Source organism: Micromys minutus, assembly GCF_963924665.1.
Source record: "Micromys minutus genome assembly, chromosome: 2".
Taxonomy (NCBI): domain Eukaryota; kingdom Metazoa; phylum Chordata; class Mammalia; order Rodentia; family Muridae; genus Micromys; species Micromys minutus.
The window spans coordinates 32006390-32033792 of NC_137971.1; the positions used below are offsets into that span (position 1 = coordinate 32006390).

At 38.9% G+C, this 27403-nt stretch overlaps 1 long non-coding RNA gene across 1 annotated transcript in view; it reads right to left on the reverse strand.

The window, feature by feature from the left end:
• Window positions 1–27403, reverse strand: part of LOC308417334 — a 178276-nt gene that overhangs the window by 86911 nt on the left and 63962 nt on the right. The window lies entirely within an intron of this gene.

The window sequence follows — 27403 nt, forward strand, 5'->3', positions numbered from 1 at the left end:
GCCAATCAAAATGTTATTAATGTCAGGGCTTTGACCCCTACTGAGATCACATTAGCGATTACCTAATCCTTCTGGAAAAATCTCCCAGTTCCCTATAAAAGAGGCTTGAGCATCTTTGTCTGGATTGCCATTTTGATGCAGTGGTGACCCCTGCATGCTGGTTGCTGATGCAGAATAATCACACTTTGTTCTTGCATACCATTTGAATCTGCGGTCTTCCTTCAGTGATTCCATAACCCAAACAATTTTACTAGGGTTGCTTTGGCTCTTCAGGGTCTTTGTGCCTCCATATGTATTTTAGGATTGCTGTTTGGGAAATTCATGAGGAATGTGACTGGACTTTGGATGGAGATGGTGTGGGACTCTAGATCACTGTTACTAATAAGCCATTCTCACAGCATTAACTCTGCCCATTTAGGAGGTCTTGTCACTTTCTTCTATTTTCTTCTCTTTTGTTCTCTAGTGTTTTACAATTTTTATTTTAAGGGACTTCCTTAATTAAGCTTCTTCCTGGGTATTTTCCTGAAAGTGTGGGGAAATACTGCTAATTAAGGTGGAAGTCTACCAAGTCTGGATAGGTATTCTGACCCTGGTGCAAAATGGGGGACTCCCTTTACCAGCAGGGTGTTCCTCTTCTCTGACCTTCTCTGAAACCCCCATTCCCAGACCTGTAAATGTCACCCAGCTTAGTGAGATTAAAAGTACAGTTTCCCTTCTCCTGATAAGAACCTTTTCAGCAGGAATCCGGGAATTCCTTCATCCCTCTCTCCTCTGGCCTCAGGGACTTGTTTATTGTTTTCTTCCAAATGTCAGACTCTTTCCTATATTTTCTGCAGTGCTATATTAGCAATAATGAATTTCTTATCTTTTGTTAATAGTGTTTTGTTTTTCATTCTCAATCATTCTGAGGGGTAACATTGCTGAATATAGTACTTTTGCTTGGCAAATATCATCTTTACAGTTTAAAATACATTGTTGCATACCCTCTTACCCTTCTAGCCTGTAGAGTTTCTCTAGAGAAATCTGCTATTACTCTGTTGGGTATTTCTTTAATCGTAACTTCATGCTTATAGCTTTCAAGTTTTTTTGTTGTTTTCATATTTAGTGCCTTTTTTAAAAAAATGACAAGGTTTCTCTGTATACCCCTGGCTGTTATGGAACTTGTTCTTTAGACTAGGCTGACCTTGAACTCACAGATCCACTTTCCTCTGCCTCCTGAGTGCTGAGATTAAAGGCATGGCCACCACTGACCAGCTTAGTGGTTTAACTGCAATATGACACAGGAAGATGTCTTTTTGGTCTTAATAGTATGGTGTCTAAAGACTTCCTCTACATGGAAGATTATCTCTATCTATAAATTTGAGAACTTTTGCTATATTTTATTGAATATATTTTCTGTGTCTTTAGCTTGTACCCCGCCCCATACATACACACACTATGCTTGGATTCATAAATTTGGTCTGTTAGCAGCTTTCCACAGATCTTATATATTCTCTTTAAACTTTATTAGCTATTGTTATTATTTGGATGCTATGATTCATGTCTTAACTTCAGGCTCAGATATTCTGTCCTCCAACTGATCCATTCTATGGGTAAGACTTTCCACTGAACTTTCAATTAGATGTCTTGAGTTTCTTAATTCCAGGATTGTTATTTTCACCTTTTTTTATTTGTATTTCTGTGTCGATGGGATTTAGCTTTAGTGTCCTATATTGTCTTTTACATTTTCTCCAGTAGTTTACTTGCCCCGTCTTTGAATCCAATCAGGAGGGTATTTATGTCTTCTTGTTAAACATGATTATACTCATTCTTTGAGATTTTTGCCTGGTATTACATTGGCTTCATAGTCTTTGAAACCTATTACCATGACACTGCTTTTATAAAAGTCATGCTGACTTGATATTTTTATATCTCTGGTGTTTCTATATTGGCACTTGTGTATCTGCGATTAAGTAATTGGATCAACTTTTTAAAATCACTATTTCCTTTCAGTTGAGGTATTTGCAATATTCTGGTAGGTTTTGTTTCCTTGCTTGTGCTAGAACACGGTGGTTATGTAACTGTTCCCTGTGTATTCCTAAAGTACTACTTGTCTCTTTCACTCCCTGTCACCTCCACCCCCCCATCTCCCCACTCCACCCCCCCCCACCGCCTTAGCTATGTTACCTGTTTTCACATTGAATGAGTAAGTGAGGGCATGTGGAGCTCTCCATGGTTCTGACTTAAAGGATTCCACCCCCCCACTGCCATGCCAGAGAGATTCTGAAGGCCAGTTCTGAGTACAGTTGTCAGACACTTGTTGCAGAGTAAGACATGTGGGACTTTTGACTGCAAGGCCACCTAACTATGGCCCCAGCAGGGATCTTTTAATGACAGTTTCTTGGCATTCTTTTGGTGGATGCTGGGAGAAAGAAATATCTTTATCTGGCACCTGCACTTTATGCAGACCCCAGGCTTCCTGTGTGGTTGGGCTGTAAAAGTGCTCAGTGTTGGGTCCACTGTTAATTCTGTTGACTGAGTCTCCATAGGTTCTCCTTATCTCTTTTATGTTGGGTCCTCACTCTGTTGTGTGTCTTTGGTCTTTTATCATCTGTCCCTCCCTTCTGCCCTCTAAGTTGTCTGGAACTTAGGACACGGTGCCCATTAACTGAGCGTCATGTGTTTCAGTTTGCTTTTTCCCCTCTGCAATTGCATTCATTTTGCATTTGGAGCCATATACCCCATACTAAACTCTTTCTTGGTCTCTTCCATTTTCTAATGTGTTCGTTGTTGTTTTGTGTTTTGTGTCATTGTTGTTGCTTTGGTGGGGAAATTTTTTGTTTGTTTTGGTTGGCATTGGATTTGCAGTGCTTGCCCTGCACTTTCTGAAACCCATCTTAGAGTATGACTACACTCCAACCCATCCCCCCAGAGTCTAGCAGCAGACACATGGAAGTCATTCACATAATCCTTATTCCATTTCATAGTATCTCTTAAAACTTAGTGCTTAACATCTCCTAAGAGGAAAAAGATTTTCATGCTGAGGGAAGAAGGCAGTTCTGTGTAATGTTGTCTTTCCTTTGGAGATTATTTTCAGAAAAAAAAATAGCAAATAAAACTCACCATATTTCTCTACCTTTATTTCTAGTAAATGGTTCAATTTTTCTTATTTCAGATAACACAAGCTTCACGGGGCTCGTTGCTAAGCATCTTTCAGATTGATGATTATCTATATGAATTCCACTGTAAAGTGGTTTCTCAGAGATCCTGAGGTAAATCTTTCCATAGTCATCATAACTCTATCGACCCCAGCATGATGGATGGCTGAATCAGTACTTGAAATAAATGAAACTATAGTCTATACTCTTCAGCCAATCTTCTGTCTAGATTGTTCACTACCCACAGACTTTTGGTTAGTCTCCTTGACTAGTCACCATCTCTTAGTACTATCAACTTAGGGCTTAGATGTTCAACATAGAGATTTTGGGAGAATACACACATGTTAAGTGTAGCTTTACCATACATAAGCAGTGTAGCCCTGGTGCTTCTTTTCTTCCTATCTTGGTTAATTCACTTATAAAATTAGAATAGCATATTACCCATCTCATGGGCATCGGAAAGATTAGGAATTGATGCACTAGAATGTCTCAGAATATCACTAGGGAAATAGTCAATGCAAGCATCATCATTAATCAATTTTTCTAAACCTAAACTAATCCCAATTATGTTGTAGTATTGTCTGGCTTTATCATCTTATTCAAGACAATCATAGATACACAAACAGGAGTGTTTCCAAGGAGACAAATCCAGTGAGTTCTATAACCTGATTCAAATGTAGGCTGTCTTCATCTTGCTGTTTTCATAGAGGGGCTCATTTCTACTTTGGAATTTTTTTTTTTTTTTGGTCATTTAATCTTTCTGCTGTATTGGGTTTGTAAATCATTTAGCCCATGTTCCAACTTCTGGTCTATTCTGAAGAAGTTTTAGTAGCGTATAAATTGCCTCTTTTTTTTCATTTTTAAAAATTGGATATTCTCTGTATTTACATTTCAGATGTTATCCCTTTGACCCCGATCTCATCCCCCTCCTCCTCCAACTCCCATTGCCTCTATGAAGGTGCTTCCTCTCCTAACCACCCTCTTCATCTCAGTGGTTGGCATTTCCCTGCACTGGGAAAATGAGCCTTCACTGGACCAAAGGCCTCTTCTCCCATTGATGCCAGACAATGCTATCCTCTGCTACATATGCAACTGGAGCCACAGGTCTCTCCATGTGGTGTTTTAGTCCCTGGGAGCTGTGGTGGGTTTGGTTGGTTGATAATTTTCTTATTCCCATAGGGTTGCAGACCCTTTCAGCTTCTGCATTTCTTTCTCTAGTTTCATTGGGGTCCCCATATTCAGTACAATGCTTAGCTGCAAGCATCCTCCTCTGCATCAGTATTGTTCTATCAGAGCCTCTAAGGAGGCATCCATATCAGGTTCTTGCTAATAAGCACTACTAGGTGACAGCAATAGTGCTTGGGTTTATTGGGCACACAGGGGTGTATCCCCAGGTGAGGCAGTCTCTGGATGATCTTTTCTTCAATACCTGCTTCTCTATTTGTCCCCTTATTTTCTCCCATGAGTGTTTTGTTCTCTCTTCTAAAAAGGACTAAGGCATCCACATTTCAGCCTTCCTTCTCTTTGAGATTCATAATCTCTGTGAATTGTTTCTTGGGTATTCTGAGCTTTTTGGGCAAGTATCCACTTATCAGTGGGTACATACCATGAGTGTTCTTTAGTGCCTGGGTTACTTCACTCAGGATGACAGCTTCAAGTTTCATCGATTTGCCTAGGAATTTCATAAAGGCATTGTTTTAAATAACTGAGCAGTACTCCATTGTGTATATGTACCAAAATTTCTGTATCCATTCATCTCATAAAGGGCATTGGTTCTTTCCAGGTTCTGGTTATTATAAATAAGGCTGCATGTGAACATGGATTATGAACATGGTTGTGCATGTGTCCTTGTTAGACATTGGAGCATCTTTTGGGTATATGCCAATGGGAGGTATATCTGGAACTTAGGTAGTACTATGTCCAATTTTCTGAGGAACCACCAAACTGATTTCCAGATTGTACCAGTTTACAACCCCACCAGCAATTGAGGAGTGTTCCTTTCTTCACATTCTTGCCAGCATCTGCTGTCATCTGAGTTTTTAATCTTAGCCATTCTGACTGGTGTGAGGTGGAACCTCAGGGTTGTTTTGATTTGCATTTCCCTGTTGACTTTGGATGTTTAACATTTCTTTAGGTGCTTCTCAACCCTTTCATATACCTCAGTTGTAAATTCTTTGATTAGCTCTGTACGCCATTTTATAATAGGATCATTAGATTCTATAGAGTCTAACTTCTTGAGTTTTTTGTATGTATTGAATATTAGCCCTCTATCAGATGTAGGATTGGTAAAGATATTTTTCCAATCTGTTGGTTAAGTTTTCTCTTTTTGATAGGGTGTTTTTCCTTACAGAAGCTTTACAATTTCATGAGGTCCTATTTGTTGATTCTTGATCTTAGAGCATAATCCATTGGTGTTCTGTTCAGGAAATAGTCCCCTGTGCCCGTGTGTTCTATAAGCTCTTTTCCATTCTCTGTTCCATTAGTTTCAATGTACCTGGTTTTATGTGGAGGACTTTGATCCACTTGGACTTGAGCTTTGTACAAGGATTTAAGAAAGGGAATATTTGCATTCTTCTGCAGGCTGATTGCTAGTTTAATAAGCACCATTTTTCAAAGAAGCTGTCCTTTTCAACTGAATGTATATAGCTCCATTGTCAAAGATCAAGTTATCATAGGTGTGTAAGTTCATTTCTGGGTCTTCAACTGTATTCCATTGATCTACCTGCCTGTCTCTGTACTAATACCATGCACTTTTTATCTCAATTTATTTGTAATAAAACTTGAGGTCAGGGATGGTGGTTCCTCAAGAAACGTTTTTGTTTTTGAGAATAGTTTTTGCTATCTGTTTTTTTTTTTTTTTTTTTTATTCCAAACCAATGTGCAAATTGCTCTTACCAATTCTATGAATAATTGAGTTGGAATTTTGATAGGAATTGCATTCAATCTGTAGATTGCTTTATGCAAGATGGCCATTTTTACTATGTTGATCCTTCCAACGCATGAGCATGGGAGATCTTTTCATCTTCTGAGGTCTTCTTCAATTTCCTTCTTCAGAGATTTGAAGATCTTGTCATACAGATCCTTCACTTGCTTGGTTTGAGTCACCCCAAGGTATTTTATATTCTCTGTGATGACTGTGAAGAGTCTCGATTCTCTAATTTTTTTTCAGCCTTCTTATTCTTTGAGTAGAGGAAGGCTACTAATTTGTTTGAGCTAATTTTATATCCAGCTACTTTGCTGAAGTTGTTTATCAGGTGTAGGAGTTCTCTTGTAGAATTTTTGGGGTCACTTAAGTACACTATCATGTCATCTGCAAATAGTGATATTTTGACTTCTTACTTTCTGATTTGTATCCCTTTGACCTCTTTTTCCTATCTGATTGCTATGGCTAGGACTTCAATACTATATTGCATAGGTAGAGAGAGAGTGGGCAGCCTTGTGTAGTCCCTGATTTTAGATGGATTGCTTCACGTTTCTCACCAATTAGTTTGAGGTTGGCTACTGGTTTGCTCTATATTGCTTTCACTATGTTTTTTATTTTCTTAATTGAACAACTTTATTTTAAAAACAGAGATAAATATAGATTTTAAAAACATTTTTGCATAAAAGTATATGAATACATTTTTGTCAGTACTTGACTTTTTAAAGATTTGATAGTATGCATTAAAATCGTACCAGTTACAATGAACATAAAGTACATGTAAACCAAGATGTAACCTGGAATTATCAAAGTTTTCTTGGTGTGTAAAGATTAAGCGTACTGATTTTTCTTTTTCTTTTTTCTTTTTCTTTTTCTTTTTTTTTTTTTTTTTTTTTTTTGGCCTTTGTTTTTCTTGAACTTCATATAGTCTGTGAGTTGTTTAAGGGGTGTTCAGAGCTTCCTGGCCTTAGTATCAAATTATCAGTGACTGCATATTATGTTTGTTCTTTGTGACTGGTTTACCTCACTCAGGGTGATATTCTCTAGATGCATCCATTTTCTTAAGAATTTCATAAAGTCATTGTTTCTGATAGCTGAGTAGTACTCCATTGTGTAAATATACCAAAATTTTTGTATCCATTCATCTACTGAAGGACATCTGGGTTCTTTCAAGCTTCTGGCTATTATAAATAGTGCTGCTATGAACATTGTGGTGCATGTGTCTTTGTTGTATGTTGGAGCATCTTTGGGGTATATGCCCAGAAGTGGATTAACTGGGTCTTCAGGTAGTACTATGTTCAGTTTTCTGAGGAACTGCCAGACGGATTTCCAGAGTGGTTGTACCAGTTTACAACCCCACCAACAGTGGAGAAGTGTTCCTCTTTTTCCGTATCCTCGCCAGCATCTGCTGTCATCTGAATTTTTGATCTTAACCATTCTGACAGTGTGAGGTAGAATCTCAGGGTTGTTTTGATTTGCCTTTCCCTGATGACTGAGGATGTCAAGAACTTCCTTAGATGCTTCTCAGCCATTCGATATTCCTCAATTGAGAACTTTTTGTTTAGCTCTGTACCCCATTTTTTAATAGTGTTGTTTGATTCTCTGGTGTCTAACTTCTTGAGATCTGTGTATACCGTGGGTATTAAGCCTCTATCAGATGTGGGGTTAGTAAAGATCTTTTCCCAATCTGTTGGCTGCTGTTTTGTTTTCTTGACAGTGCCTTACAGAAACTTTGAAATCTCATTAAGTTCCATTTGTCGATATTTGACCTTAGAGCAAAAGCCATTGGTGTTGTGTTCAGAATATTTTCTCCTGTGCCCTATGTGTTCTAAGGTTTTCCCTACTTTTTCTTCTAATAGTTTCAGTGTACCTGGTTTAATGTGGAGATCTTTGATCCATTTGCACTTGAACTTTGAACATGGAGATAATAAAGGTTCAATTTTCATTCTTCTGCATGCAGAGTGCCAGTTGAACCAACACCATTTGTTGAATAGGCTGTACTTTTTCCATTGAATATTTACAGCTCCTTTGTCAAAAATCAAGTGACCATATATGTGAGGGCTCATTTCTGGATTTTCAATTCTATTTAATTGATCCATGTGCCTATCTTTGTACCAGTACCATTCAGTTTTTAACACAATTGTCTTATAATACAGCTTGAGGTCAGGGATGGTGATTCCTGCAGAGGTTTTCTTGTTGTTGAGGATGGATTTTGCTATTTTAGGTCTTTTGTTATTCCAGATGAAATTGCACATTGCTCTTTCTAACTCTATGAAGAATTGGGTTGGAATTTTGATGGGGATTGCATTGAATCTGTAGATTGCTTTTGGTAAGATGGCCATTTTTACAATGTTGATCCTTCCAATCCATGAGCATGGGAGACCTTTCCATTTTCTGAGATCTTTCTAGATTTCCTTCTTCAGAGTATTGTAGTGCTTGTCATATAGTTTCTTCACTTGCATAGTTAGAGTCACACCAAAGTATTTCATATTGTTTGTGACTGTTGTGAAGAATATTTTTCCCCTAATTTCTTTCTCTGCACGTGTGTCCTTTGAGTAGAGGAAGGCTACTTATTTATTTGAGTTAATTTTATATCCAGCTTCTTTGCTGAACTTGTTTTTCTGTTCTGTAGAAGTTCTCTGGTGGAATTTTTGGGGGCACTTACGTACACTATCATGTCATCTACAAACAGTGATATTTTTACTTCTTCCTTTCCAATTTCTATCCCTTTTATTTCCTTTTGCTGTCTAATTGCTTTGGCCAGGACTTCCAGTACGATGTTGAATAGGTAGGGGAAGAGTGGGCAGCCTTTTCTAATCCCTGATTTTAGTGGGATTGCTTTACATTTCTCACCATTTACTTTGATGTTGGCTATTGCTTTGCTGTATATTGCTTTTATTATGTTTATGTATGGGCCTTGGATTCCTGTGCTTTCCAAGACTTTTAACATGAAGGGGTGTTGAATTCTGTCAAATGCTTTCTCAGCATTTAGTGTGTTTTTTTGTTTTTTTGTTTTTTGGTTTTTTTTTTTTGAGTTTGTTATTTGGTGAATTACTTTGATGGATTTCCATATATTAAACCATTCCTGCATCCCATGGATGAAGCCTACTTGATCATGGTGAATGATCGTTTTGATGTGTTCTTGGATTCAGTTTGCAAGGATTTTTGTTGAGTATTTTTGCATCAATGTTCATAAGTGAGATTGGTCTGAAGTACTCTTTACTTGTAGTGTCTTTGTGTGGTTTAGGAACGAGGGTTATTGTGGCCTCGAAAAATCAATTAGGTAGGGTTCCATCTGACTCTATTTTGTGGAATAGTTTGGGGAATATTGGTATTAGGTTGCCAATAAATATCTGATAGAATTCTGCACTGAACCCATCTGGACCTGGACCTTTTTTTTTAAGTTGGGAGGCTTTTGAAGACTGCTTCTATTTCTTTAGGTGTTATGGGATTATTTAGATGGTTCACCTGGTTTTGGTTTAACTTTAGTATCTTGTATCTGTGTAGGAATTCATCCATTTCCTCCAGATTTTCCAGCTTTGTTGAGTATAGGCTTTTGTAGTAGGATCTGATGATTTCTTCAATTTCCTCAGTTTCAGTTGTTATGTCTCCACTTTCCTTTCTGATTTTGTTAATTTGGATACTCTCTCTTTGCCCTCTAGTTAGTCTGGCTAAGGGTTTATCAATTTTGTTAATTTTCTCAAAGAACCAGCTCTTGGTTTAGTTGATTCTTTGTATGTTGATTCTTTTTGTTTCTATTTGGTCAATTTCTGTTCTGAGTTTGATTATTTCTTGCCATCTACTCTTCTTGGGTGTATCTGCTTCCTTTTGTTCTAGAGGTTTAAACTGTTCTGTCAAGTTGCTAGTGTATGCTCTCTCCAGTTTATTTTGGAAGCACTCAGAGCTGTGAGTTTTTCTCTCAGTGCTGCTTTCATTGCATCTCATAGGTTTGGGTATGTTGTGTTTTCATTTTCATTAAATTCTAGAAAATTCTTAATTTCTTTCTCCTTTTTTTTTTTTTGACCATGCTATTGTTTAATAGAGCATTGTTTAGTTTCCATGTGTATATGGGCTTTTTGTTGTCTTTGTTGTTATTAAAAACCAGCCTTCAGATCATGGTGATCTGAAAGGATGCATGGGAGTATTTCAATCTTCTTATATCTATTGAGGCTTGTTTTGTGACCAGTTATATTGTCAGTTTTGGAGAAGGTGCCATGAGGTTCTGGGAAGAAGGTATATTTTTTTGTTTTAGGATGAAATGTTCTGTAGATTTCTATTAATTCCAATTGGTTCAAAACCTCTGCTAGTTTTATTGTTTCCTTGTTCAGTTTCTGTTTCCATTTTCTGTGTATTGGTGAGAGTGGGGTGTTGAGGACTCCCATTATTATTGTGTGGGGTAAAATGTATTTTATGAGCTTTAGTAGAGTTTCTTTTATGAATATGAGTACTCTTGTATTTGGAGCATATATGTTAAGGATTGAGAGTTCCTCCTGAGAAATTTTCCCTGTAAATTGTAAAAAGTGGTTTTTTAAATCTTTTTTTTTTTTTTTTGATAACTTTTGGTTGAAAATATAATTTATTCAATATTACAATGGCCACTCCAGCTTGTTTCTTGGGACTGATTGCTTGGAAGTTATTTTCCCAACCTTTACTCTGAAATAGTGTCTGTCTTTGTCTCTGAGATGAGTTTCCTGTATGCAGCAAAAATGCTGGATTCTGTTTATGTATCCAGTCTGATAGCGTATTTCTTTGTATTGGGGAATTGAGTCCATTGATTTTAACAGATATTAAGGAATAGTGGTTGCTCTTTCCTGCTATATTTGCTTTGGGAGGTAGAATTGTGCCTGTGTGTCTTTCTTCTTTTGGTTTTCTTGCTTAGGTATTTTCTTGTTTTTACTAGGATGTAGTTTCCCTCCTTGTATTGGGTTTTCTACCTATAATTCACTGTAGTGCTGGGTTTGCTGTCAGATATTGTGTAAATTTAGTTTTGTCCTGGAATATCTTTGTCTCTCCATCTATTGTGATTGAGAGTTTTGCTGGGTATAGCATCTTGGGCTGGCACTTGTGTTCTCTTAGAGTCTGCATGTTGTCTGTCCAGGATCTTCTAGCTTTCCCAGTGGCAAATGTCCTGAGCGTTTTGTCAGTAGGCAAGGGCCTTCCAGGTGGAGCTTTTACTATGTTTAAGTGTGGGTCTTGAATTCCTAATCTTTCTAAGACTTTTAACTTGAATGGGTGTTGAATTTTGTCAAATGCTTTTTCAGCATCTAAAGAGATGATCTTGTGTTTTTCTTCCCTTGAGTTTGTTTATATAGTGGATCATGTTGATACATTTTTGTATAATGAATTATATTTGAATCCCTTGAATGAAGCCTACTGGATCATGGTGAGTGATTGTTTTCATGTGTTCTTCGTTTTGGTTTGCAAGAATTTTTTTGAGTATTTTTCCATCAATATTCATAAGGCAAATTTGTCTGAAGTTCTCTTTCTTGTAGCATAATTGTGTGAGCATAATTGTGGCTTCGAAGACTGAGTTGGTTAGTGTCCCCTTTGTTTCTACTTTATGGAATAATTTGTAGATTATTGGTATTAGGTCTTCTATGATGGTATGATAGAATTCTGTACTAAACCAATGTGATCCTGAGCTTTTTGGGGGAGGCTTTTGATGACTGCTTCTATTTCTTTAGGTGTTATGGGGCTCTTCCGATGGTTTATCTGATCCTGATTTAACTTTGGTACCTGGTATCTGTCTGGAATATTGTTCATTTCCTCTAGATTTTCCAGTTTTGTTGAGTATAGGCTTTTGTAGTAGGATCTGATGACTTCTTGAATTTCTTCAGTTTCTGTTGTTATGTCTCCACTTTCATTTCTGATTTTGTTAATTTGGATAGTATCTCTACACCCTCTTGTTAGTCTGGCTAAAATTTAATCAGTCTTACTGATTTTCTCACAGAAGAAGCTCCTGGTTTTGTTGATTCTTTGTATAGTTCTTTTTGTTTCTAGTTCGTTGTTTTCAGCTCTGAGTTTGATTATTTCCTGCCAACTACTCCTTTTGGGTGTATCTGCCTCTTTTTGTTCTAGATCTTTCAGGTGTGCTGTCAAGCTGTTAGTGTATGCTTTCTCTAATTTCTTTTTGGGGGCACTCTGAGCTCTGAGTTTCCCTCTTAGCATTGCTTTCATTGTATTCTGTAAATTTGGGTATGCTGTGCCTACATTTTTATTAAATTCTAAAAAGTTTTTGATTTTTGATTTTTCTTTTTTCTTTTTTCTTTTTTTGAGGAAGCTACCATTGAGTAGAGCATTGTTCAGCTTCCATGTGTATGTGGGCTTTTTGTTGTTTTTGTTGTTATTGAAGACCAGCCTTAGTCCATGTTGATCTCATAGGATGCATGGTATTATGTCATTGTTCTTGTATCTGCTGAGGCCTATTTTGTGACCAACTAACTATATGGTCAATTTTGAAGAAGGTGCCATGAGGTGCTGATAAGAAGGTATATTCTTTTGTTTTAGGATGTCTGTTAAATCCATTTGGTTCATAACTTCTGTTAGTTTCAATGTGTCTCTGTTTAGTTTCTGCTTCCATGATCTGTCCATTGATGAGAGTGGGGTGTTTAAGTCTCCCATTATTATTGTGTATGGTTGAATATATGCTTTGAGCTTTAGTAGAAATTTTTTTTTGAATTTGTATGTTCTTGGTTTTGGAGCATATATGTTCAGGATTGAGAGTTAATCTTGATAGATTTTTCCTGTGATGAGTAAAAAGTGCCCTTCCTTATCTTTTTTGATGTCTTTTGGTTGAAAATCTATTTTATTCAATATTAGGATGGCTACTCCAGCTTCTTTCTTGGCACCTGTGCTTAGAAAGTATTTTCCCAATATTTTACTGTATGGTAATACCTGTCTTTGTTGCTGAAATGAGTTTCCTTTATGCAGCAAAATTCTGGGTCCTGTTTATGTATCCAGTCTGATAGTCTATGTCTTCTTATTGGTGAACTGAGTCTATTGATGTTAAAACATATTAAAAAATAATGATTGTTGTTTCCTGTTATTTTTGTTGTTAGAGGTAGAATCATGATTGTTCGCCTTTCCTATTTTGATTTTGTTGTTAGAGGATTATTTTCTTGCTTTTTCTTGGGTGTAGTTTCCCTTCTTGTGTTATGGTTTTCATTTATTTTCCTTTTTAGAACTGGATTTATGAGCAAATATTGTGTAAATTTGGTCTTTTCTTGGAATATCTTGGTTTCTCCATCTATAGTAACTGAGAGTTTTGCTGTATATAGTAACCTGAGCTGGCATTTGTGTTCTCTTACGGTCTGTATGACGTCTGTCCAGGATCTTCTAGATTTCATAGTTTCTGTTAAGAAGTATGATGTAATTCTGACTAATCTGCCTTTACCTTCTACTTGTCCTTTTTCCCTTACTGCTTTTAGTATACCTTCTTTGCTTTGAACATTTGGTGTTTTGCCTATTATGTGTCTGGAGAAATTTCTTTTCTGGTCCAATCTATCTGGATTTTTTAAGCTTCTTGTATGTTCATAGTTATCTTTCTTTAGGTTAGGGAAGTTTTCTTCTATAATTTTGTTGAAGATATTTACTGGGCCTTTTAGTTGGGGGACTTTATTCTCTTCAAAGCCTATTATCCTTAGGTTTGGTCTTCTCATTGTGTTCTAAATTTCCTAGATGTTTTGGGTTAGGAGCTTTTTACTTTTTACATTTTCTCTGACTGTTGTGTCAATGCTTTCTATGTTATCTCTTGCCCTTCAGATTCTCTCTTCCATCTCCTGTGTTCTGTTGGTGATGCTTGTGTCTATGACTCCTGACCACTTTCCTAGGTTTTCTATCTGCAGGGTTGTCTCTCTTTGTGCTTTCTTTATTGTTTCCATTTCTGTTTTTAGATCCTGGATCGTTTTGTTTAATTCCGACATCTGTTTGCTTTCATTTTTCTGTGTTTTTCTAAGGGGTTGTACTAGTTTATCTTGTTTTTTTTTTTTTTTTGTGTGTATCTTTAAGGGAGCTATTCATGTGCTTTCCGAGGCCCTCTATCATCAACCCAAAGCACAGTTTTAAGTCCAAATTTAGTTTTTCTGGTGTGTTGGGATATAAACTACTTGCTGTGGTGGGAGAGGTGGTTTCTGATGTTGCCAGGTTGTTTTGGTTTCTGTTGCTTAGATTCTTACACTTGCCTCTTTCCATCTTCTTATCTTTGATGTTAGGTTGTTTTTGATTTTGTTTTTGTTTTTGTTTTTCTTTAGTCTCTGAATGGAGCTTGTCTCTCCTGTGTGTCTATGGGCCATGGGCTCCAGAGGGAGATTGGTCCTGAGTGTTCAGCTCTCTCTGAGCAGGCTGCGAGTTTCTATGGTGATTGGCTGGCTCTAGCTCCAGATGCAGATGGAGGCCTGTGGGCTCATGAGGGAGAGTACTCCTGCATCTCCTCTGGGTGCGCAGCTCTCTTCGGGAAGCCCTCCAGTCCTGATGCCTGTGTACTATCTCTGCCTGTAGCTCTGAGCACAGATGAAATTGCCTCTTTCTAAAACATTGGATAAAATATTCCTTGTATAAATTACTAGAGCTCCAGAGTTCTCTTGGATAAAATTCTACTGAATCTTATTCTTTCCTCTCTGAAGCAGGGCAGAGTCTTGATTTACATAACGGAAACATCATTTGCCATATGTACAGTGTTGAGATGGAAGGAAACAAGCAGGGGCCTTGGATAGAAAGTTATGAATAAGTCACTGGTAGGATCACCAATGGAGGGGGGCAGGGAGGGTTCAGTGTGTGTGGAATGAATGAAGCTATCAAGAAAGCTATCTTTAATTCACAGCTGACAAGGTGGTTCTTGTGGCCCAGTGATCTCAGCCCCTTCAAACAGGACTTTGAAATAGGTTTTTAAGAGTAGCCAAAATTGAGTTGAGGAGGGAGCCTTTGATCACAAACAAAACACTAAAAACAGATACCTAGAATTCCTGGACTAAGAGATTTGAAAGTCCTTTCCTTGTCCTTCCCGTTTGCCTTCTGCTTCATTTGGAGGGAGAAGTGACGTGCACAGCGATGAGAACAGCCCTTCTGGGCAATGAAGGCAAAGAAGGCTTTGGTAATCATTGAACAGCGAAGCCCTGGTTTCCCATTCGCTCACGGGACAAGGGAAATCACATGAGGAAAAAGATGAGGTAGTCTTTAAAAATGTTCCGCACAGGTCAGAAATAGCTTGTTTCCCACCTGTATCTCATTATAGTGAGTAGCCACTGTCAGTCAAAATGGGAACATTAGTAACAGCAAATCAAAGTCTTTAAAACACCCACTCCAGTCTGCCTATGTATACTGATGTCCTACCCAGTGCCACCCTCTATGAGCCTCATTCCTGGGCTGACCACATTCACTCAAAACCTTTTCTGTCACTGTCCTTGGCACAGGCAGTTTCCCCTGCTTGGAATAACTCCTCTCTGCCCCCAGGCCCCTTTTCTTTCTGGCTTCCCACTTGGCAAACATTTATTTTCACTCTAAGGCTTGATTCCAATGCTGTATCACCTGTGCAAGGTTGCCCAGGCCAACATTTCTTTCATGCTTTGCTAGGGGTTTACAACAGTTGGAACCACACTTTTCTGCAGAGTGTGCTCTCTCCAAGTTTAGCTACAATTTATTTATTTTTACATCTTCCCTTAGTGGCAATAAACAGTGAAGAGCAGATAACAGATGTTCGTAAGTGCTAATGCATGTGCATGTATGAAATAATCCCCCACTAAAGGTGGCGGTCGTGCACATCTGCTACAGGTTGGAAACAAGAAAGGGTGTTCCCAGAGCAGTTCTTGACAACAAACCATCTCACGCTATGTCGAGGGACGCTCCCACTGTGTGCTCTTACGGCTGGTAGATTTGCATCAGAGCTGATCCCAAGTGGGTGACTATGAGCTGATAGTAACTGGCGCCTGTAGATCACAGCAAGAACTGGTGTGATCCCAAAGTCTATGCAGACAAGATAAAGACTACGGTACTTGATTCGCTTATAGAGGCCTTCGAAATGAAATCCAGGTTAATTGAGACAATCAGATAATTTAGGGAAAGGAGAGAGTTTTATCATCCTACTAAGAAATAAAGAGAGATAGGCATGGAATTCAGGTCTATACTCCTCCTAACCTGTGAGAGGCTAAGCAGAGGAATTGTCTTATGTTTGGGACCATTGTGGCTTAGGTAGCAAGACCTTGTCTGAAAAACACAATACAACAACAACAACAAACCAAAGAGAGAAAAAGAGGTGGGTCAGTGTGTTGGCTCAGTGTGTAAAGGTGTTTGTCAAGAAGCCTAAATGACCTGGATCTGATCATTTTGGAAGAAGAAAGCTAATGCCCAAAAGTTGTCCTCTGAACTCTACACACATGACACAGCATGCATGCATGTGTATGTGTACATGCATGTAATAAAAAATGGAAGCATTAAAAAGGTAAGAAAGGCGGCTTTTCTTGATCACTTATTGATAGATCTAAGCCATTTGCCAACACTGAAAAAAAAAAAAAAAAGACAAACATCAACTTCAATGATAGCAGGGCTACATTATTGTATTATCTGTTTCCACTTATAACAAATTGACACCATGTTAAGACTTTGCATCTTCATAATAGGGTTTAGGAGGCTGACAGGGCTTTTGTGACTTTGTGGATCTGGGTGTTTAATGTCAATAGTATTTATGAAGTGTATTCCATGTGTTGGAAACAGTATGTGTTTTGTAGAAAATATTTGGGATTTTAAAAAGCCACTGCTTTTTCTGTTCTAGCAACTAGACTTTTTTTCACTTTCCATTTTCAGAAAACAAACAAACAACAACAACAACAAACAAACCCCAGAGTATTGCTATCATAACACGCTAAGTACATTTGAGAGGGCAGGAGGCTCCTCAATGAGCTTTTGGGGTCATGGCATAGTAGTTTATTAAGGGAAAAATGAATATAAATACTGGTTTGCAAGAGGTTAAATATTCAGTATGAACTTAGTTTCAGCATCTCTGTGTTTTCTTTCTTTCTTTTGTTGTCAGGGGTTAAGGCTAGGGACCCAGGAAAAGTGAGAGTTCTAGAAAATCAGGTGCTAAAGCTGACCTGGAAATTACAAAGGCAACTCTGCTTGCATCTGCTTTGACGAGAAGGTGGGTGTGGTGAGGATGGGATGTGTGTTTGTGTTGATGCCATGTCCCTTCTGGTTAACTCAATGGGTCTTGGTTTTTACTGTGTGTTCAGGGTATTAAAGAGGAAGAGAACACAGTGTTTGCCCTTGAGCACATGCACATTTTGGAAAATGAATAAGGCCAGGGAAGGACAGGCAAGCAAACCACGTGGTGTAAGACTGGGTGCGTGGTGCTATTTAGTTATCAAAGGGAGGGAAAGAATGCTTTGCACTTAGGAACAATCATGGAATGCTCTGTGGGGAGAAAGACATGTGGCATGGACTCGGCTAAATTAGGCAATACATTTAGTGGCAGAGAGAAGGCTCAACTGGTAAAATATTTGCCATTCAAGCATGAGAACTCGAGGTCAGACCCCCTAGAATCTACCTTGAAAAACCAGGCACATTAGCATGTGCTTAAGTTGTAGTCTGGGGAGGTGAAGATTAGAGTCCCTGGAGCTTAGTACATGACTAATCTTGCCAACTGCTTGGTGGCAGACAACCTCAAAAAGTAAACTAAAAAAATGATAGAGAAAGGCACCTGACCTTTAACGTTCACACACACACACACACACACACACACACACACACACACACACACATACACACACTACTTACAGTCTCACTTTTCTACTATTTTCCTTGTCACTACTATAACTATGAGCCACTTGGCACACATTTGACAGTATCTTTGGAAGAATAGGGAACATGTTTAGAGGGCAGTGGCTGCAGTGGCTGAAGCCATGTGAGTGGTCAGGTAGCTTGCTCTTCAGTAGAGATACTGATATTTTCCATGGGGTAGGAATCTTGGGTGGCTTCATTCCTTCTTAGCCACAATGCCAATGAGGGGTTCTTCAGGAGGAGCAGAGTGTGTCTCAACAATGCATCTCTGCTGCATGGTTTGTAACCTACAGGGTTGTAGTGGTTTGAGCTCATGTTCCTTAGAATAAGCAGTCAGCAGGGAGGGGAGGAGATATTGTCACAGCTGTCCAGATGAAGTGCAGGGAGACCACCAAGTGGGCAACATCTGAAGACTCTGGCAGCTTCCCCAGACCTGAAACCAACAGCATGAACCATCAATGTGGGACGCTGGACAGTTGAACTTCATCCAAACCAAAACCTCTGATCTCTGCACGTTCCCATGCTGAGGATGAAAAACCAAGTAAAACGGGGGTGAAAATCAGGGTAAAGCACACATTTGACAGTAGTCCACAATTTAGAACCAAGGCAAATCAAAAGAGGGTAAAAGATATGAATGAACAGACATTTCGCTGAAAAAGATTTGTAGATGACAAATAAGTAGAAGACATCTGTCATCGCTGTCCCTCCTAGAAATGCAAGCTCATCCCACAAGGTTCTACCACAGAGCTAACAAGATGTCAACCACAAAAAAGAGTAGCAGCACCATAGGTAGTTGGGGATATGGAGAAATGGACCATGCATCCATTGCTGCAGGGATGCTATATGACATGGTCGCCCTAGAAACCAAGTGGGAAGAAGATTTTATATATAAGCAAGCAAGCAAACAAACAAACAAAATTATATGCAATCACTGTAAGAATTGAACCCTTGGGCAACTGTCTAATGAAAGTTTACATTCATATAAGCTTGTATGTGACTGTCCATAACCATTTTATTAGTAGTAACAGCCCTGAGCTAAAGGTGAATTCATATTTGAATGGTTCTATAAACTATGGTATTTCCATATCATATCATATCATATGACTTAACAGAAAAAAATAGTGACAGATATCTGCAACATGGTATCTTCTTGTTAATGATCTTAGCTGGATCTCCTCGGTGATCAGAATTATCATCACCTGGGCAGTGGGGGAGGAGGCACTCTTATCCCCTGATATGTCATCCTCAGAACAACACAATAGCAATGGCTTTTGCTCATGGGGACAAAGCAGAAAACTCAGTTGGGAAAATGCTTTACTTTTTACTTCAAATATTGTTATAAAAGGCTGAAGAACATTTAAACTAAAGGAGAGTAAGGAAACCCAAAGGCTCCAGGCATAGTGCTGGTGAGAGAATGCTACAGAGGACATCACTGGTAGACCACAAAACCAGACCGTGGACCATAGATCAGTCCTGGTGCAATAACTCTACTGTCATTATGCAAGAGAATAATACCCCTGCTCATCGGTGAGACTTGAGAGGGATGAAGAAGCAAAGAATGAAGTAAAGGAGAAAGTGAGGCACAGGCATATGACTTTCAAGTGCTTTACACACACACACACACACACACACACACACACACACACACATACATATACACATACACAAAAGAATTTCTCATGCATTCTCCTAAACCAATCTTCAAAGGGTATTCTGGAATTCTACCATGCTATTTTATATTTGAAATCATGGGAGAAGCTGCCCATCATTTATAGGACCTAGACCTGTCTTCCTGCTTATCGTTTAGTGCAGTGTTGATGAAAGTTGGCTTTCCTGCATTTGTGGTGTCCTCCCTGTAAATGACAGGGGTTTTCTGGGTTGACTGCCAACAACCCATCCAATGAAGAGCAAAGAGGAAGCTTGGAGCTGTACGAGTGGGTGACTTAGCCTTGGTTTGTTGTTTGAGCAGATCTCTTAACATCTGTGAGTCTGTCTATTTGAAAATGGGAACAAACTAGAGAAAAGTGCTCCTCTTACAGGGCTGCTGTAAGAGTCACACTAAGATTCATTCTTACATGATATTAGAAAATTTTAAAAATGATGTCATTGTCAGTTCACACCAATCCTCTGCCCCAAGCTCTCTAGCCCTACTCCTAAGCCCTCAGTGTTCCTTTATTGCCTCATTGGGAATGGCCTGGAGCTGTCTGGTCTTTCTCCTGTTACTGTCTTCCATTTCTTAAACATATCAAACTCCAGCATACACAGCTCCATCATTACAGTCTGGGCCACTCTGAGTTCCCACACACAGGGCTTCTGCCCATTCCACTGTGGTTTTATACATAAATGTATTCACCAAGGCTTTCCTAAAAAGACCACATACAAATAGTTTCACACACAGAATCCCCACCAATGCTTTACGATATTATCATTAGTCTACGTACTAAGTGCTTTCTAGAAATCCTCTTGACAGCTCGAGTAAATATTCCCACTGCTCCTGAAAATACACTGAGTCAAATTGGGTTTCGGGGCCAGGAAGATGCCTCAGTGGGTAAAGGCTGTTGACAGATCTGCGTTTGATTCCCATGACCCACATGGTGAAAGGAAAAGCCCCCAGTCCCATCACTTTTCCTGTCACCTCTGCCTGTAAGCGTGGCACTGTGTATCTCAGTCCTGACACCTGTACAAAATTAAAACAAGATGCAAAAAATTTCGTAAACTGTCTCTCAGGTTTCGGTTGTCACAAACAGTCTTTGGGATTACCATTGATTAATTATTTAACAAATGACCCAGTCAGGTTTGAAATCTCTTTAGTCCTATATCTGGAGGAAAAATGTGGAGAAGAGGTAAACATTTCAGAGACAGAGACCTACTGGGATATTTGATCATTTCCTTCCCAGTGATCCCACATAATTCTTGATACAGGTCACACCCCTCCCCCATTTCCACTCCCATAATATTGTTTTGTCTTTTTTTTTTCTTTTTTTCCTTTCTTATACCTAAGCTCCAGATGCTTGGCAGCTGTTTCTTCACTTGTAAATAAAATAAGAGCCTCTCATTTCAGGCTCGGCTTCCTCCAGTCTCAGGAAGGGGGAATACATCCTGAAAACTCAGCAATTATATCTGATAGGCAGTGACAGAGGCAGCCAGCCTCTGTCAACACCCCTGCTGACAAATGACAATCAAGATTCCACTGCTGCCTGGGACGTGGGCCATTTGGGACCTTCCAAGTCATATCTTGAGATAAGACTCATCCTGGTTTTCATTATCGAAGAAGGAGTTTCTTGTCTTTATTAACAGCGACCCTAACGTAACCCCATCAGGACTGCAGGCTGTCATATCTGATGCACAAATACTGCTTTCTATCTGAGAGTCAGTCACGAAATCAGGGCTAGAGCGTGGATTTTATGATTGCAGATAAGACCCCACTCAGTACTAAAAATGTAGTTATTAAGTTTTCTTTGACTTTTAACATGGAGGCCCCACCAGAATACCTACATAGATCTTTCCATATACCTTAGACATTTCTCATCCCAAACTGTCTTCTCTGGCTTCTGGCACTGAGTCTCTGGGGGTAAAAGGGATTTTGTATTACCGAGTCTCTTTCTAAATTATTTCTCGTTTATTGCTATCTGGTTTTGTTTGTGTCTTAAACATATTTGAATTTTGTATAATAGGTACCTGGTTCACTTCAATAAATAAAAGCTACCAAGAAATTTTGGTTTATCCTAATTGAGTGTTGTCTGGCAACAATTTTCAGGATATTTTGAAAGGCTGATGTCAAGGAGGCTCAAGTCTGCCCAAATATGAGGCCTGTCTTAACTGGTCTGCTATGAAAGGTGAGTGTGATACCCACACCACAGAAACTGTGTACTGTTCACTTGAAAAGAAACACTGAGTTGTTCTGTTTTCCCTCAGAAGACTTAAAGCAAGTGTTCATATTTGACTTGATTTGACCCAAGAGTGGTTCTAATTTCCAGTTTATAGAGCATGGATGTTTAACGAGGAAAGTCCATTAAAAAAATAAAACATGAAATCTTCAAAATTTTAAATATTTTGGCCCCAAGCTTTTCTGATGAGAGTTAACTGGCCCGTACCACAACTCTCTCATGTATTTATAAATGACAAAATGTTCTTTTTTTCTCACAAGCAAAAGTATTCAGACATTCCCTCATGGGTGTCTTACCTACCCTCAGACATGTCATTTTAGTAATAATATTTTATTGTTGAAAGTAGAGCATCATTTCCTCCCTTCCTTTTCTTCCCACCAACCCCTCCCATTGATCTTGAATAACCAGTTTTGAGCTTTCCTGGGAAGACCTTGTGTCCCCGTCTCAACATTCTTCGGTCACCCAGAGTTCTCTGACTAGGGCTGAAGCTGAAGCCCCACCAATTTGCCTCTTCCGTGTTAGCACGTCCTTGGCAGTGTTTGTGTTCAGGTCTCATTTAGACAGCCTGTTGATGAGACTTTGTAGGACTAGGCCTCAAATTTTCTCCCATCCACTTTATCATGTTTTATTGGTGTTGACCTTGTTCAAGTCATATTCAGGTAGATATACTGTTGAGACATTATGGATGTAGCTTTTGACATTTATAGGAAACACAGTTTCACAGCAAACTCTCAGATCTCAAAGGAGATCATATAATTTTCTGCCCCCTTATCCAAAATGATCCCTGAGCTTAGGTGCAGGGGTTGTAGATATATCACTGGAAAATGAGCGCCATAACTTTGCACTTTGATTGCTTGTGGTTTTCTGTAATGGTCTCTACCTGTTGCAAAGAGATGTTTCCTTGGTAAGAGGTGAGAACTATACTTATCTGTGGCATACAGATCAATATTTAGAATGTAGTTAAGGATCGTGTTGGTTTAATAAAGTGGTGGTGTGGGTTCTTCTACAAGATCTATTTTTCCAATAGCTCTGGGTTTCCCTCTTGTTGAGTAAGTTTTGAGTTTAGAGAGATTTTTGGTCACTGCAAAGTATCTTTGAAATTATGGCATCCTTAGTATCATTGGACCACGTTAGTGGTTGTTGTGGTTCCTACGTATTATCTGTGGAGGATTGTTAGTGAATTTTCTCCTTTTAGAAGCTTTTCTGGTACCACAAAAGCTAGTCCTCAGGGAGAAGGTCCTCTGATCAGTCCAGCTCAGGGATTCTGAGCCCTGTGTTCACAGTATATGGGGACTTATCTTCCATCTCTAGAGGGCAACCAAAGGCAATAGCAAAAGCCTATAGTGTTTTGGTAGTCTCTTGACAACCCTGACTAACAAGTCAAAAGAGGACTTGTTATGCCTGATGTTTAGGGTTTTAATAGATGGTCTGTGGCAACACTGTCAGCCCAAGTGATAAAATAAACTAGACATATATATTTATATTTTGAATGACATGTAGAAACACTTTAGGTAGATGGTTAATAATATAACTCCTTATATTTCCAGATATTCTTACGTTATTTTGCTCTCCTTCTGTATTTATATTCCTTCCTCCTCCTTGTCCCCTGCCACCATGGGTTCCCCCATTTTCCGCTTCAGATCAGTTATATTCTGCCATTCCCCTCCCCATTTCTCATCCCACCTCTCCCCTGCAATGGTATCTTTTTACTTTCCTGACTTCTGAGGTTGCTCCAGGTTATGTGCTCATGTCTATAGATTTGAATCTAGGATGTTGTATTTGTATTTCTGGGTCCTGTTACCTCACTCCATATAACTTTTTCTAGTTCCACCCATTTACCTCTTGGACAGTCTTAGCTATGTCTTGCTAGAAATACAAGGCTTGATTTGTTTTTGTATGAGCTATTTGCCTAGTTTGTGTGTGATGAGCAACCTTGCAGGTGAGAATGAACTTTCAAAAATATTTATTTATTATGTGGGCATTATGATGTGTATGTGAGTGCAGGTGTCTGCCCAGGCCAACAAAGGGCAGTAATTAGATTCCTTGGAGCTGGAGTTACAACATAGTCGTGGGTGATTGGGAACTGAACTAACATCTTTAAGTACTTATTTATTTCTTCATTCCCTAAAAAAAAATAGAATTTTAATATGATTTAAAATTACAGTCCTTCGTTTCTGAGAAATATACTCTAAGATCATAAGAAGATAAGAGAGATAGATATCTTCTTATATATATTATAGAAATATTAAAGTCAAAATGGTAGATGTGTGTCTTTGAAAGGAAGAGTTTGCAAATACTTTCTAAATGTGAATCTATTTTTTCCAGTTTGGAGAAAAAGAAACTCTGGGTTTTGAATTATTTAATAATCATACAAATGAGCTGGCATGTTTGCCAGCATGAGAATATGGAGGGGGAGATGGAGCATGAATTGCTTCTGGCTTTCTGAGACTTCCCAGGAACTCAAGAAACTGGGGAGTCAGGGAATGGGCTAGACAGATGAATCAGCAGTTAAGAGTGAGTACTGCTCTTGAAGAAGACCAGAGTTCAATTCCCAGCACCCAACCTCAATGGCTCATAGTTCACTACCACCCTTAACTACTGATCCAGAAGATCCAACACTCTCTCCTAGCCTTCTGTATACATTTGTACACATCAACACTCAGGTATACATACACACATGCTGAGAAACAAAAAAAAAAACCCATAATCTTAAAATACAAACAGAAACTTGAAGTGTTGAGTACACACATTTCTTTCTCTTAAATACACTTGGAAGATTTCTGCTTAAAATTGACAACCTAGTTCCTGCTATGTTTCTGTCATGCTTTGAATATGAAATGTTTCCTAATGGCTCATGTGTTTCAACACCTTGCCCACAACTGAGAATATCTGGAAACCTTAGGGACATAGGGTCTAGCTGCTAGATGTAGGACAATCCTTCTGTCCTGTGCTCAGCTTTCTTGTCAACTGCAATGGTATATGGAGCCACCTCTCTATCATGACAAGCAGAAATCCCTTGAGACCATGAGCCAAACATTTCTTTTCTCCCTAAAGTTACTTCTGTGAAGTGTTTTGTCACATCTGTAAGAAAAGTGAGTAACCGCTTTCCCTCCAATTGATGATACAAGAAATCCAGACAAAACCAATCAGTGATCTCCAACAGTGGAGGGAAGACCACACCCAAGCTGTGAGAATAGAAAGGAAGCAAACCAGTGAAGGCGATGCTGGAGCCACCTGGTTGTCTGCCTTGAAGCATGAACTAGACTACAGAGTGAGATGCAGGTATAAAAACAAACTAGTCCTGCCATGGACAGAAAAGATGCTGCTGGGGTTTCTGAGGCTGACTGCTAGTGGAGACAGACTTGTATGAAGAAACGGTCAAAAGAAAATCTCCCTGGGGGTAGGGAAAGAGGTCAGCAGGGAAAGTGCTTGCTGCACAAGCCTGTGAACCTGCATATGTATCACAAAAGAGCAGCCAGAGCCCAGTGTGATGTCATGTGCTTTAACCCTGGAGGTAGGTGAAATAGAGACAAGAGGATCTCAGAGGCCAATCTAGCTGAAGCAGGCTCTGTATCAGAGTTGATCTTGATAAGTGCCATGAAGAACAATAATTTCTGACGTCTACCTATGGTCTACACACACACACACACACACACACACACACACACACACACACACACGTAAGTAAATACACATACATGTATATTCCATACAGAGAAGGGAAGAGATGGAAAGGTGAAGGAAAGAAGTGAAGAAGGAAGGAAGGATGGAAGGAAGGAAGGAAGGAAAGAGGGAAGGAAGGAAGCAAGCAAGGAAGCAAGCAAACACTAAGCTCCCATCAGTTCCTAGCTGAATAAGCCATATCTCATTTTTGGTCCTACAAGACAGAGAAAACTCTGCAGGAGAAGAATAAACAATATAGAATCATAGGTTGAATAGCTTTTAAAATAATAAGAGGTAAGGAGAACTCTGGTGCCAACCAGCCAAAGTGGATACTTGAAAAACACTCGAGGTACTTGGTAGAAGCCACAGAGTAGAACTAGGACTACACTAGACCTGGAAAAATGATTTCTAAGTCATAGTGAATCTAAACAAGTCTCAGAAGAATGAAATGGGCCTGTAACTGGCTACCTATGTTATCAGAACTCAAACCAAACTCCCTGAAAAAAGAAAACTAAACTCAAATAATTCAGCATCAAGAATGGGCAGCTTCTAAACAGAAAGATAAGCAAGTGATGTCAAGTGCATACTAATTAAAACATTTATGAGTATGTGAGGTATAAAACTAGCAATGATAAGGAAAGTAAAATCTATTTTGAACTGCTTGTTAATTAGAATATGCAAGATGTCCAAGTTTGGTTATGTAAACTAACTCATATATAATAGAAAACAATATATGGTTAGTGACCTTACATTTTTACTATAAGATCATACAGCAAAAAAAGTTAAAATAAAGTCAAAGAATTAGAAGAAGAAATGCCAACAAAAGAGAAAGTAAATAATAGAGAAAAGCATACAAACAAAACTTGATTTGTTTAAAAAACTAAGGAAATGAGAAAAAATATAAACCTTGTTTTTTTATTAGACACTTTCTGTATTTTTCATTTGAAATGTTATTCCCTTCCCCCACCCTGCTCTAATTTCCCCTCCACTTGTCTTCACAAAGGTGCTCTCACTCCTAATCACCCTCTCCAGCCCAGTGCCTGGGAATTCCCAGACATTAGGAAAACAAGCCCTCCCTAGACCAAAGGCCTCTTCTCACATCCCTGCCAGACACTGCTATCTTCTGCTACATATGCAACTGGAGCCATAGGTCACTCAATGTGTGCTCACTGGTTGGTGTTTTAGTTCATGGGAGTTGTGAAGAATTTGGTTCATTGATAATGTTGTTATTCCCATGAGGTTGTAACTCCTTTCGATTCCTTTAGCCCTTTCTTGAGCACTTTATTGGGGTCCCAGAGTTCAGTCCTATGGTTAGTTGCAAGCATGCTCAGCTGTATCTGTATGACTCTGGCAGAACTTCTGAGGAGGCATCTCTATCTGGTTCCTGCAAGTAAGTAGTTCTTGGCATCAACAATAGCGCTTGGATTTGGTGCCGTTATATGAGGTGGATCCCCAGGTGAGGTAGCCTCTAAATGGTCCTTCCTTCAATCCCTGTTCCTCGATTTGACTTCGTATTTACTCCCATGAGTGTTTTGTTTTCCCTTCTAAGAAGAACTAAAGCATCCCCATTTTGTTCTTCCTTCTTTTTTAGCTTCATAATGTCTGTAATTGTTTCTTCAGTATTCAGAGATTTCTGGGGCTAGTATCCACTTATCAGTGAGTGCATACCATGTGTGTTCTTTTGTGACTGGGTTACCTCACTCAGGATGATAGTCTCTAGTTCCAACCATTTGCCTAAGAATTTCATGAAGTCATTGTTTCTAACAGCTGAGTAGTACTCCATTGTGTAAACGTACCACAATTCCTGTATCCATTTCTCTGAAGAAGGACATCTGGGTTCTTTCCAGCTTCTGATTATTATAAATAAGGCTGCTGTGAGCTTGTCCTTGTTAGATGTTGGAGCATATTTTGAGTATATGCCCAGGAGTGGAATAGCTGGGTCTTTAGGTAGTACTATGTCCAATTTTGTGAGGAACCGCAAGAATGATTTCCAGAGTGGTTGTATCAGCTTACAACCCCAACAACAGTGG